At 51.6% G+C, this 12,437-nt stretch overlaps 1 long non-coding RNA gene across 1 annotated transcript; it reads right to left on the reverse strand.

Moving 5' to 3' along the window:
• Positions 1 to 8,445: 8,445 nt before the first annotated feature.
• LOC144366186 (uncharacterized) lies at positions 8,446 to 10,349 on the reverse strand. The gene is made up of 2 exons (XR_013425119.1): positions 10,215 to 10,349; positions 8,446 to 9,531 (listed from the first exon to the last, which is right to left on the reverse strand). It is a non-coding gene; the product is annotated as an uncharacterized LOC144366186 (long non-coding RNA).
• Between the last annotated feature and the right edge of the window lie 2,088 nt (positions 10,350 to 12,437).

Raw genomic sequence — 12,437 nt, forward strand, 5'->3', positions numbered from 1 at the left:
TCTAGATCCGATTACCTGGACAGAGAAGATGTGTATGTAGGATGCTATGGACTGAAAGTGTGTTCCTCCAAAATTCATATATTGAAACCCTAACCCCCAACACGATAATATGGGGAGGACTCGGTTACAGTCATGAAGGTAGAGCCTTCATCCATGGGATTAATGCCTTTATAAAAAGACACAAAAGAGCTTGCTTTCTCTCTGTTCTCTGCCACGTGAGGATATGAGAAGATCACCATTTGTGAGCCAGAAAGAGAGCCCTCCCCACATATCAAATGTGCCCATGCTTTGATCTTGGACTTGTTGACCTCCCAAACCATGAGGAACAACTATCCCTTGTTTAAGGCACCCCCACTTAGTTTGTCACAGCAACCCAAACCGGCTCAGACAGTGTCATTTCCCATTATGGGTCTGGATGAGATTACCCGGAGGGAGAAAATGTGTGATAGAAGAAAAGGTTCAGGACACAGCTCCCAGCACCCCAGGATTAGGAAGTCTATACAAGAGGAGGAAGCAGCACAAAGAGACCAAGAAGGATCAGCTAGTGGTGCAGGAGGAAAACCAGGAGATCCTGAATTCCAGAAACTAAGCAAGAGAGGGCCCAGTTGTCTCTCTTCTACAGTTCAGCTTCCCTGATGCATCTCCTAAAACTTCCCTGGGGCCCACCCCATAGCCTGCTGGGTTCTGAAGCTCCCTCCTGGCCTTTGAATCAGTTGCTCTCAGTGGTACCACACCCACCCTGCTGACCAATGGCACAGGACAGTCCCTCCCAGGCTCCTGGCACTAAATAACTGTGTGGCCTCGGCCAGGTCCAGGCCCTCCCTCATTCTGGTTCTTCCTGGGACAAATGAGGAGGCTGGAGGGGTGGTCTCTCACCAACAGCCCTCCCTGCACCAGTACCAGGCTCAGCCTCTCCCTTCCCACAACAAGGGATTCCTAGGTTGGGCTTTGCTCAAGCCCTCTTCTTGTTGGGCCTTTCTTCCCTAGAGACAATGCCGATCTCTGACAAGGATCACTGGGATTACTTTACACTCGGGGCATAATGCATAGGTGGGGTCCACCCAATGGCCATGAGAAAAGTCATTTGGAAAGAAACCCAGAGGAGTACTGGGGAATGCAAGGGCCCTGGACCCGGGGCTGTTATGCAGTCTTGATGTGCCTGCTCATCAAAGCAGTGCCTGCAACCCTCCTTTGGATCTGTCACCTGCATTCCTTGTTCCTGACACTCAGCTTCTTTGAGCTCACCGCCTGGTATCTTTGGGCCTGCTGCTCACTATCTTTCAGCCTTCCATTTGCATGATTTCGGCACACGGCCTAATGCCTGGGCGGGCCTCCTGGTGTACAGTATCCACCCCACATTTCTTTCGTTTCGCCGTCTGGATTATTTAAGCATGTCATGTCATATCTTTGGGGCTGATGCCAGATTGCCCAAAACCCTGGGAACTTGGGCTGCTGTTGAATATCATGGCTACCTGGAATGTTAACAGGACCCTGGGAGGCTGCTGTCAAGACGGGGGATGAATGCTAGCCTCTCTGGCCTCCAGTGGTGACCACTGTGATTAGGCCAGCGACTCCTGCTTTGAAAGGCGCGTTTGTGTGGTTTGTTTCTCTCCACGAGACCTCCAAGGCCATTTCCCCCAGAGACAGGCCTGTTTACCCTTGTGATTTTTTTTTCTTTTTTTGATAATCCATGTTTAATAGGGAGCCGTGTGTGTAGCTCCCCTGTGCCTCTGGCCAGGAGTTCCATGCTGGCAGGGCGGGCAGGCAAGGAAGCCCAGCAGCAGGGGTGGGAGCAGGCCAAGAAAAACCCCCAGGCTTCAGGCTGTGCAGGAGGGCTCGCCCCTGTGGCCTGCTCAGCAAAGCCCAGCTTCAGAGAAGGCAGGGACTGGCCTGGCCTGGTGCCAGAAGCCACTGCTCAGTCCCTCTGCAAAGAGCCAGGGAGACAAAACAGAGCCTGATTTAAAACAGAGACGCAGAAGTGGTATCTTCACAGACCCGGCAGCCACCGGGACCCACGCAGACTGGTGTTTTCTTGCAGGAGAAGGGGCCTCGGGAGGCATGATATACAAGATCCATCACGTGCAAGAAAGTTGGGCTGGGGACAGAATAATAAATAAAGTAGCTTCTATTTAGCAAACCCTCCTAGTACAGTAGGCACCATGCTAAGTGCTTTACACAAACCATGTCACCAGCTCCTACAGGAATATCATGGAGGCACAAGTCTGGTCTCCATTCTACACATTAGAAACCAAGGTTCACACACCTATTAAAACGGTTAAAATTTTAAAAACGGACAACCTCAAACGCTAATGAGAATGCAGAGCAACCAGAACTCTCCTGCCTCCTGGTAGAAACATAAATTGGAAAACAATCTGACAGTTTCTTATAAAGTTACACCTACGCTCACCAGAGGCCCCAGGATCACCAGCCAGCCTACTCCTAGGTATTTATGCAAATGAAATGAAACTCGTAAGTAAATGTTTATAGCAGTTTTGTTCATAATCACCCCAGACTGGAAACAACCCCAATATCCCTCAACTGAGGAATAAATAAACAAATTAGGTTCTTTAATACCACAGAATAGTACTCTGCAGTTAAAAGAATACACTACTGATACCTGAAAAATCTGGATGAATCTCAAATGCATTATGGAGAGTAGAAGAATACCCTAACCAAAAGGTCACGTACTGTATGACCCCATTGATATGACATCCTTATGAAGGGAAAGCCGAAAGGGAGAGAAAATAAATCAGTGTTGACGGGGCAGGGGGTGGTCGGGTGGAAGGGATTGACAGAAGGGGCAGAGCTGGGTTTGGAGAGGGTTTGGAAATGTTCTATGTATATCTTGATGGTGGCTGTGATTCCACCACCTTATGTTTGTGAAAACTTCTAGAAATATACACCTACAGTACTGTATGCAAATTAAATCTTAATTCTTTTTAAGTGTATGCGGGGTGGGGGGGTGGATAGAGATTGAAGGAGATCACGTGCCCAAAGGCAACCAGCCAGGAAGCGGCAGAGTTAAGACGAATCCCCGCTGTCTAATTGCTGTGCTAAACCATCATACTAGTTGCCCTAGAGACCATCCGGTCTAAACCTCATTTACGATTTACATGGACTTTCCAGAATCTTTAGGGATCGGTAGGTTCCAGAGAGTTGCCTTTTTTTATACTAACTGAAGGGTAATCTCCCAGCCATTTTTCTTTCAATTCCTCTTGCTACTTGTAGTTGTAAGTTGTCTGAAAATAGTCATGCCTTACTACTCAGGTCACAGACACGGTGATGTTCGAGAGTTGCAGGTTCATATTCCCTGTAATATGTAGTCACATTTCTTCCCCTTTTCGGAGCTATTTGCTGGGCCACCTTGCATATGCCACTCACTCTTTTTCTAGATCTTGCTTTCCTTGTCTATGAGAAGGGGACCACTGTGTCCAGCTCAAGATTCAATGGGAAGCTTAGATGAGAATCAGAAAACCTACGGCTTTCAGTCTTTGTGATCTCATCAACTGCTTTCCCTCGTCCTGGAGTAGATGCATTGGTCCAGCAATGACATTAGGGGACACCTAGTGCTTACAATGTGCTACGTGGTTCATGGAAACCTTCACCCTGCGATTGAGCCATTGGGAAGAAGAGAGGGAGGCACTTAGAAATAGAGACACAGACCAAGGTGCCACGACTAAAAGCAGGAGAGCCGGGGGTTGAAACCAGGCCTTGAATTCCAGAACCTGTGGTCTTCTCTTTGCTACTTCACCTCTCCAGCTACCCGCATCCTGACTTTCCACTGCCATCTTGAGAGCCCCGATCAGTAACCCCACACCTTGCCCACTAGGAAAGAAGCCCTCTCTACTGAGCTTCCTCCCCCACAAAGGGACTGAGTCCAAAAAAAGGATTCGTCTCCAGCTCAGAAGAGCCAGAGGTCTGCCGGCCTCCCGCGGGTGTGAGCTGTTTCCACTCCCCCAAGGCAGGGTGCGGGAGGACAGAGAGGGGCAGCTCAGGTCGTTTGGTGCTGGGAGAGGGGAGAGGAGGAAGAGGAGAGCAGCCACTTCTGTGGGAGAAGGAGCGAGTGCAGTGCTCTCGCCCCTCAGTCTGGGAGGCTCATTGTTCCTCATTATCAGAGCTAACTATGTTCAGGCGAAGGGCGAACATGTTCCTAAATTTACGTCTCTGTGTGCGACCACGACAATGTGTGTTTTGTGTGCCTCTCCCTGAAAAACTCCTCTGGTGACACGGGCGACCCAGCTTGGACTTGGTCTTTCATGTGCGTTACCCACTCCGACTGGCGCCCGCTGGCAGATTTTTCTTAAAGTCTGAAACGAGGGGCTAACCTTCTCTTCTCTGCTTTCTCTTCTCCGCTACCTGTAATCTTGATTTGAGTCACACAAAAGTGACTCAGTGGGAGACCCACTCAAGAAGGCTTTGACAGGGAACAATGGACGGGCACCTCTCAGAGGCTGGCCCGCCGCGTCGAGAGAGGGAAAATGGATTAAAGTTTAAAGATGTCATGTATGTTAACCGATCAGTATCGGTTTTATGTGTTTTGTCAAAGAGACAGCAGCGAAGCCGGGCCCTCGAGGGCCAGGGGCGCCGGGAGGGAGAGGTGGCCCCCACACACCGTGGCCCAAGGCCTCGCCAGTGATCACCAGCCCAAGGAGCCGGAGTGCTTGAAAGGTAATAATAACAATAATAAAGAAGAAAAGGCTGAGAGGAGATGGTGCAGGGATTGTGGTGTGTGTTCGCTTTGTCCTTCCACAATGGCCCCGGGGCCTGGAGCCGGGCAGTGGCGGGCAGCAGAACCCCTCCTTCAGAAAGCAGGCGCTACCCATTCAGGCCGGATGCCTTTCTTCCCGGAAAATGCTCCCATGGGCCCCGGAGCATGCAGAAGTCCAGGGGAGTCGTGGGTGAGGCTGCCAGACAGGGGACTGAAAGTGGCAGTAGCTCCTCGCCAGCCACCTCTAACAGCCAGGCCCAGCACCGTGCTCAGGAGCAGGCCGGCCTCCAGCCTGCATGGGGCCCTGGCTCTCACCAGGTTACCCACAATGCCCTGCTCTCCTGACAGCACGTCAGGGAACAGATGGCAGAATCCCTGAAGGAAAGTGGAATTCCCCACTCTGATTTCCATGGACCTCTGTGCACTTTTCCTTGCACATGAAACGCCCTTGGTGAGAGTGAGAATTTTCCCCAGTTGTCAATAGGCTGAAAACTCAAGGGTCTCTGAATCTGACGCAGCCCAGATTCAGCTAGGACCAGCCCGACCTCCCTGGAGGAGGCTGTGTTGGCCAAGGATGCATCTGTACGTTACTTCGTCTCCATTCATCTCTGGACCCTAAAGACCGGCAGCGAGAGTGGCCCTCCTGGCTGGACATGCAGGGTGGACTCCCTGGACATGTCATGCTCCAGAGGCCAGCAAAGGGAAGGCTTCCGAGCTGGTTCAAAGACTCCAGGGACTGCAGTTGGGAGCAGTAGTATTCTGGGTTCAGTTCACACTGGTTTAGAGTTGATGGTTAAATTTCCAGTAGTCTTGCAAGCCAGGTTTTAAAAATTAAGCTCTGTGAACTTAAAATCCAATAAACACAACAAAGTTGACAAACACTCAAAGCTCATGGCTTCTTAATTATTTTACTGTCACCCATCCTCTTGAGGCTAGGTATGTTCATTGTCTGCAAATGATGGGAATACGGTATGAGGGCGCACTTCTGAGCACCGCTTCCCAACTCCACGTTCCGTGATGTCACACCGAGAGCTGGACTTTAGCCACGATGGAATATTTACACCACAGAAATTGGCAGATGACACAGACCAGGAAACTTTCCCCTGAATTGCTGGTTGTTAAACATTTCCCAGCTTACCAGTGAGGGGGTGGGGTGGCCCAGTCCCTTCGTCACTGGACTGAGTTAGTGTCTCTCAGAAACTAGTCACCACGGAGAGAGGGAACAGAGATGGAATGGCACGTTGCTTTGAAGACAAACTGTATGAAAAGTATTAAGCTCAAATGTCTGAGCTTCTTGACCTCATATTCGTGTGGGCATCATCCATCCATCCTATTTTTTCTCTCTCTGAAAGACATGTTAGATCAAGGGGGAAATGATTTCTGACCCCAACACTCTTTATGAACCATTTGGTCCAATGTCTGTTTTTAATGGGGATGAATATCTGGACTGGAGGCTGTGCTGGGCTCAGGAATGGGAAGCAGGAGGGACTCTTTTCCAGCTCTGGGGAAACCTCACCTCCCTTTGGACCCACCTATGCCTTCACGTGGCCTCCCTGTGGAGCTCAGCTGAGATGGCTGAAGCTGTGGACCCTCCCGCGGGCCTTGGAACAGGGATCTGGGAGACGGAAGGGTCCTCGGGGCCAGGCACAGAGAACCACAAGGGGATCTTGGGCCTAGGGAGTGATCTGCAAACTTAAGTTTGGTGGCCTTCCAAACACGCGCGACACTGGCCGCTGACTGCTTCCTTCTAGAAGGCTTCCCTTGGTCGGGGCCCTTCTCTCCTCTGGCCCAGAGAACTCAAGGCCACAGGAACAGTAATCACAGCAAATGTTTATGATCAAGGCCCTCGGTGTCGACCTCCAGCCTAAGCACTTGGACCTCATCTGAGCCTCCCAGGAGTGAAGGGTGGCCTGGTCCCATCTTCTAGCTGAGGAAACCCAGGCTCGGAGAAGTCCCTTAACATGGCCTAAGCTGCTCCGCCAGGAGGCCACACAGCTGGGACTCCAATCCAGGCTGAGACGGGAAGGCCAGCGCTCTGGCCTCAGAGGGTGCTCTCTCTTAACCGCGGTCTCAGTTGGTTCCCAGGAGGTTGACCACTTTTACCCAACAGTCACACATCCTGCTGGCTCCCTTGGACCCACGTCTGGCAAATGGAAAAGAAAAATGAGGAGGAGGAAGGGAGGCTGAGGGGAGAGGGACGGGAGGCCAGAAGGGGGACAAAGTCTAACACGTGGGCAGGGAAGCTGACTGCCCCCGCCCCGCTGGGCGTCCCCACAGGTGTCCAGTCCCCTCAGGGCGAGGCTCACGCAGGCCAGTCTAGAGTCCTCTTCCTCTCTTGACACAAGGACTCGGTACCTCTCACTTTGAACCACTCCACGTTGTAAGGGGAAGCCACTGGAACCCTGAGACCCTGGGCCCGTGGCGGGCTCTGGGGGCTGCCTAGGGGCTCAGTGGACACACAGGCTCCCATCCCATTTCCAGAGAGGACGGCATCACTGGGCGGCCCCCACAGCACGAGGCAGGTCGCAGGTCTTTCCCTGCCCCAAGGGCACTGCCGTCTACCAGATGCCTTCAAAGTCCGGTCCTCACTGACTCTTCATAACTCTGTGAGGCCAGCACCCGTCAGGAGGACGCCTCTCACAGAAAGGAGACCTCAGCTCAAACCACTGTGCAGCCCAGCCCTCAGCAGAGTCGCGGGGCTCCTGTCCAGGGCTCTCTTCACCACTGCAGCAGACACGCCCTCACCCTCACAGGAGGCCCCGTTCTTTAGCAGCAGATGAAATCAATTGGCCCCTGGACCTGTGTCAACGGCTGAGACGGGAAGACAAGTGCCAAAGGAAAGAAATACTTGAGATTCCTGTTCAGAAACAATGTTGGGTTTGACCTGAATAACACCAGAGAAAGGAGGAGTGCCAGACGTTGCATAAGCCACCGAGACCCGGGCTGGAGCAGGGTCACCCACGGTGGGGCAGATTTCAAAGGGGGCAGGAAGGAAGGGCCATAGATATACACTGAGCCACTGTCATCTCCTAGACCCGGGGCACCTATGAATCCAGATAACTGCTATGACAGCCCTGTGGCTAAGGATGAGGACCCCCAGTCTGCAGATGAGGAAACGGAGGCACCCCTAGGAGCAGCTGAGACATCCACAGACTCTTCCTCAAATGAGGGAGTGGGGGGCTGCATGGTTCAGGGACCAGGCTTTCAGTGTCAAGAAGTGAACACATCAAAGCCAGCCTCAGCAACTTAGCGAGGCCCTCAGCAACTTAATGAGACCCTGTCTCCAGGTTTAAAATAATGAAAAGGGCTGCGGATGTTGCTTAGGGGTTAAGCACCCCTTGGTTCAATACCTGATACCCAATAAATAAAAACAACCTGAAAGTCCATCATTACCTGTTCAACAGGTAAACTCAATCTGCAGCAGGTGCCTATCGTGGAGCCACCATCAAAAGGGCAGCAATACAGATTCAAACTCCAACATGGATGAACCTCAAAAAATATCCTCACCTGGGATGATGAAACTCCTAAGAGGGGAGAAAACTGCATCTTGGAGTTAAAAGAAAAAATTCTTAGCTTTTACTATGGTTTGTAAGCTCAACCCTACCCCACAAAATTGTGTTTCTTGACATGTAATTTCTGCCTTTAGGGAGAATTAAAATTAAATTTTTCTCCTAGGGGGAGGAAAAGATGATAATGAAAGAAAGGACGAGAAACTGTTCAATGAAAGAAGCCAGACACCAAAGACCACATACATGTTAAGTGTCCAAAAAGGCAAATCTGTAGAAAGAGAAAGTACATTAGGGGCTGGGCGTGGGAACAGGGAGGGGCTGCCACTGAGCAAGAGGGACCTCTTTTGGGGTGATGAAAATGTTCTAAACTTGAATTGTGGTAATGGTTGCGCAACTCTGTAAATTACCTAAAAATCATTGAATTGTACATTTAAAAAAAGAGAGAGAGAGAGAGAGAGAGTTTTCCGGTGTTTACATCACACTTCAATAAAGTTATTTTTTAAAAAAGGAAGAACACAGGCCTGGAAATCTGAGAAGCCCAGCTCCAGTTCCCCTTTTCCCATTCCCATGGCCCGGGCAGATCAGGCCTCAGTGTTCACATCTATAAAATAGGGTCTTTAACCAGCATCTGGGGAGCCTCTGAGGATCCCATGAGATGTATTAGTCTGTACTCTGTTGCCATAACAGAATTCCCGATGCTGGGTAATGTATAAAGAAAAGAAGCTTTGGGGGCTCAGGATTTAGATGGCTGGACAGTCCCAACAGTATGTTGATGTCCCACGAGGGGCCCCTGGCTGCATCACAACATGGCAGAGAAGGCAAATGGACCCAGCATGTGGGGTGGCCTCACTGCAGATCAACTCATTCTCCAGGGCACCAACCTGGTGGCAAGAGACCTAACTCACTCCCGTGAGCAGGGCATGAATCTCAGCTGGGCAGGGAGACCTGATCAGCTCCCCCTATGCCCCACCTCTTAAAGACCCCCCCCCCCACCATACCATCACACTAGGGACCAGCCTTCCGGCACAGGAACCCCTGGAGGACAAGTCATCCCCAAACTACAGAAGAAACCCAAATCTTGGCGCTGTGATGTGAGGCCCCAGGGCGACGGCCTCAGGACACTCTATTTGAGCAGATGGAGAATTCCTTTTCATCTTCAGGCCTCAAGTCAGACAGCAGCTCCTCCAGAGGCTGTCCCTGATCCGGGGACATTGTCACCCAGCGTGTTCATCTCTGTGGTGCTCAATGAAATCTCAAGTGTCCCCCTCCTCACTGGAACATTAGCTCCTGGCCCGTCCTTGTCATGAGGCCATCCTGCGAGGCACAAAAGAGGAACATAGTGATATTAGCTGTAAGTACTGCTGTGGGTGCAGCATCTCATGAATGTGGCCATACGAACTACATTTGTTCATCGGAAAATCACCAATTTCTGGAAGTTTCTTTAGATAGACTTCTACATCCAGTGCGTGAAGGGGTGAACGACTCTGGGGAGAAGATCACTCTAATGCCATTGATTCGTTTGCTCTGCGTGCTTAGTGTAAAAATGATTCTTATCCCGGGACCAAGGGGGCTCAGAAAACTCCGGAACCACGTGCAGCATGCGGTGTGTGTGCAAATATGCACGTTCTCGCGTTTTCTTTGGGGGTGATGGTGATTAGCACTTACTGGAGTCACCGAGGGGCTGATGAGGGAGAGAAGGTCATGATTCACTGGTGTCCCAGGTGAAGTGAAAACTCCTCCTATGGATGCCTTGTCCCCAGCCCCGCCCCATCTCCTCTCTCTCTCTCTCTCTCTCTCTCTCTCTCTCTCTCTCTCTCTAGTCCGAATGGAGGACGAAGGCAGGGCAGTGCTGGGGAATCTGGTGAAACTTCAATCAGATCAGCTTAGACAGGAGCCATTTCCTAGCCTAAGCTGAAAATAAGAACGTGGGACCCGCGCACACACAAAGACAGCTGCAAAGAGATCAAGAGAGACAAAGGCTCCCCTCAGCCACCTACCTGGAGCACTTGCCAAGGCAGACGGGCAGGCAGAGGGCAGGGCGGGGCCTGGGCCCAGGGCATTGTGGGTAGAGGCTGAGCCTGTGGTAAGGGGCTGCTCCTGCAGGTTCTCCAGGGAGGGAGGGTGGGAGCCAGCCCTGGAGGCAAAGAGAGGAGGACGAGGAACCGGTTACCCACTAAGAACATATTTAACCCATCCGCTCTTAAAACAGGGTGTAGGACAGCAAGGGGCCCAGGAAGTCAGATCCTGTTCTCTGGACATCATGGCCCTTAAAGAATAAAAAAAAAATCAGAAGGGGGAGGGCCAGGGAACTGGCTAATTACACCTACCAAGCGACAAATCACTTGGAAAACATAAATACGTTTTCAAGGACACTCCTCCACTAACGATGCTAAAGTGTTTTTCTTTCAAACCCCAGCAAGAAAAATCCAAGGGATGAAACAAACTTCGCTTATTTTAGTTTCTACTCAATTACCTGTTAATGGAAAAAATCTGGCACCAGCCGTAATGAGGCAGGCATGAGCTCACTGGCGTGGGGGTCGCCGCTGTCAGGAATGGCTGCAACAAGCGGGCATTGATCTGCCTCTCTATAACCCTTTTCAAGCCGCTGTCAGGGAGCCCACATGGAGCGGGAGGGGAAGGAGGAACTTGGAACCTGCTCCAGGCCTCTGAGGCCCTCTGGGAAAAGGAAAATTGTTGTTGGCAAGTCTGCCAGGCTCCAGAAATTGATCCAGTGCCCCCCCCCACTTGTCCGAGCAGCAGCAGACAGAGCTAAGAATTTTGTTATAATTAAATAACAGAGTGCTGATTGGTTGCTGGAGGTGGTCTAGAAACTGGTGTTTAAAAGCAGAGAGAACAACGGTTACTATTCATAGGAAAAGCCCGGAGTCTTAAAAATCCATCTGTTTCACTCCCAAATTTAGGCCAAAAAAATGCCTCACTTGCTGTCTTTAAAAATACCACCTGCTTGGCGACGTTGTATAATGTGCCATTATATAAGTTGGGGGGTAGGGGGCGGGGTGGGTAGGATGCGGCGTGATGGGCAGAGCCCCTTCCTGCAGAAAACAGAGACCAGCCTCGCAGAGGGCCTTCTGCGCCACCTCCGATGCCCGACACCAGCCTGAGGCACTCAGTCCCACCAGGATCACCTCAGCCAGCTGCGATCACCAGCCCCCAAGTGCCAGGCCCTGTCAATTACGGGCATCCATCATGTACCCACCTGGCCTCAAGAGTTGGCCAACTGGGGGTTGCAACCAGGGGTGATCTGGGGTGTGACCTGAGCCCACATCCCACTTCACCTGGGCCGCTGGGTGAGGCCAAGGCTCCTGGAACCACGGGTAGGAGCACCCAGGCCCCCTTAGCCTGGCCACTGGTACCTTCCCACCACTCATCACCCCTCCCCTTGGGTGTGGTGGCCATGAGATACCAAATGAGCCTGTTTCTCCCAAGCAGATACATGTCACAGTCTAGCCTAGCCTGACAGCTTCCCACAGAGGGATCTGGGGACTCGGTTTCTTCTTAAGATCCTTATTCATCGGGTAACTGAAGAAAATTGGCTCAAGAGTCTGAGGCCTCATCTTAATTCCACAGCTGCCACTTTTTGAGTGATCCTGAACGTGCCACTTAGTTCCTTCCCATGACAATGGAAATATGAGTTCCATCCTCGTACCTGAGTTAAGAATGAATAAAACAATACAGCGGTTGCGGGCCCCGTCAGGCACATCGGAGGCAAGGCTAACAGGTGCTGTTAGGTTTCTGGGAGCACCACAAATTCACCTCTGCATCGGAGTCCCCAAGCCTGGAGAGCCATCCAAAAGCAGGACCCCAGTCTTGGAGCTGGCAGCAGGATTAAATTTCCCCAATGAAAGCAGGCGGTGGAGAATCTCAGGCAGCACGTAGTTATGAGGAAGGGTCCTGCTTTAGACTGCAACCAGCCTAGACCTTGCCAGCAGTCCCCCGGTGGCTTCAGGCAAGGTCCCCTGGGGCGGGGGCGTCAGGAATGGCTTCTCTGGGCTTCAGTTTCCTGTGGCCCATCTTTCCAGCTCTTAGAGACTCAGCAGTCTGACTCTGCTGAGAGACGCTGCTCTTGTGAAAATCTCTCCTGGAATTCCTATCCCGAAGGAGAGAACCTAGATGTCCTCCTTTGATAACATGTTCTGAGGCCCCAGGGAGGGGGACTACGGAGGGAGTTCCCGGCACTGTGTGCGTTCCATCCACACCCT

Source organism: Ictidomys tridecemlineatus, chromosome 1, assembly GCF_052094955.1.
Source record: "Ictidomys tridecemlineatus isolate mIctTri1 chromosome 1, mIctTri1.hap1, whole genome shotgun sequence".
Lineage (NCBI taxonomy): Eukaryota > Metazoa > Chordata > Mammalia > Rodentia > Sciuridae > Ictidomys > Ictidomys tridecemlineatus.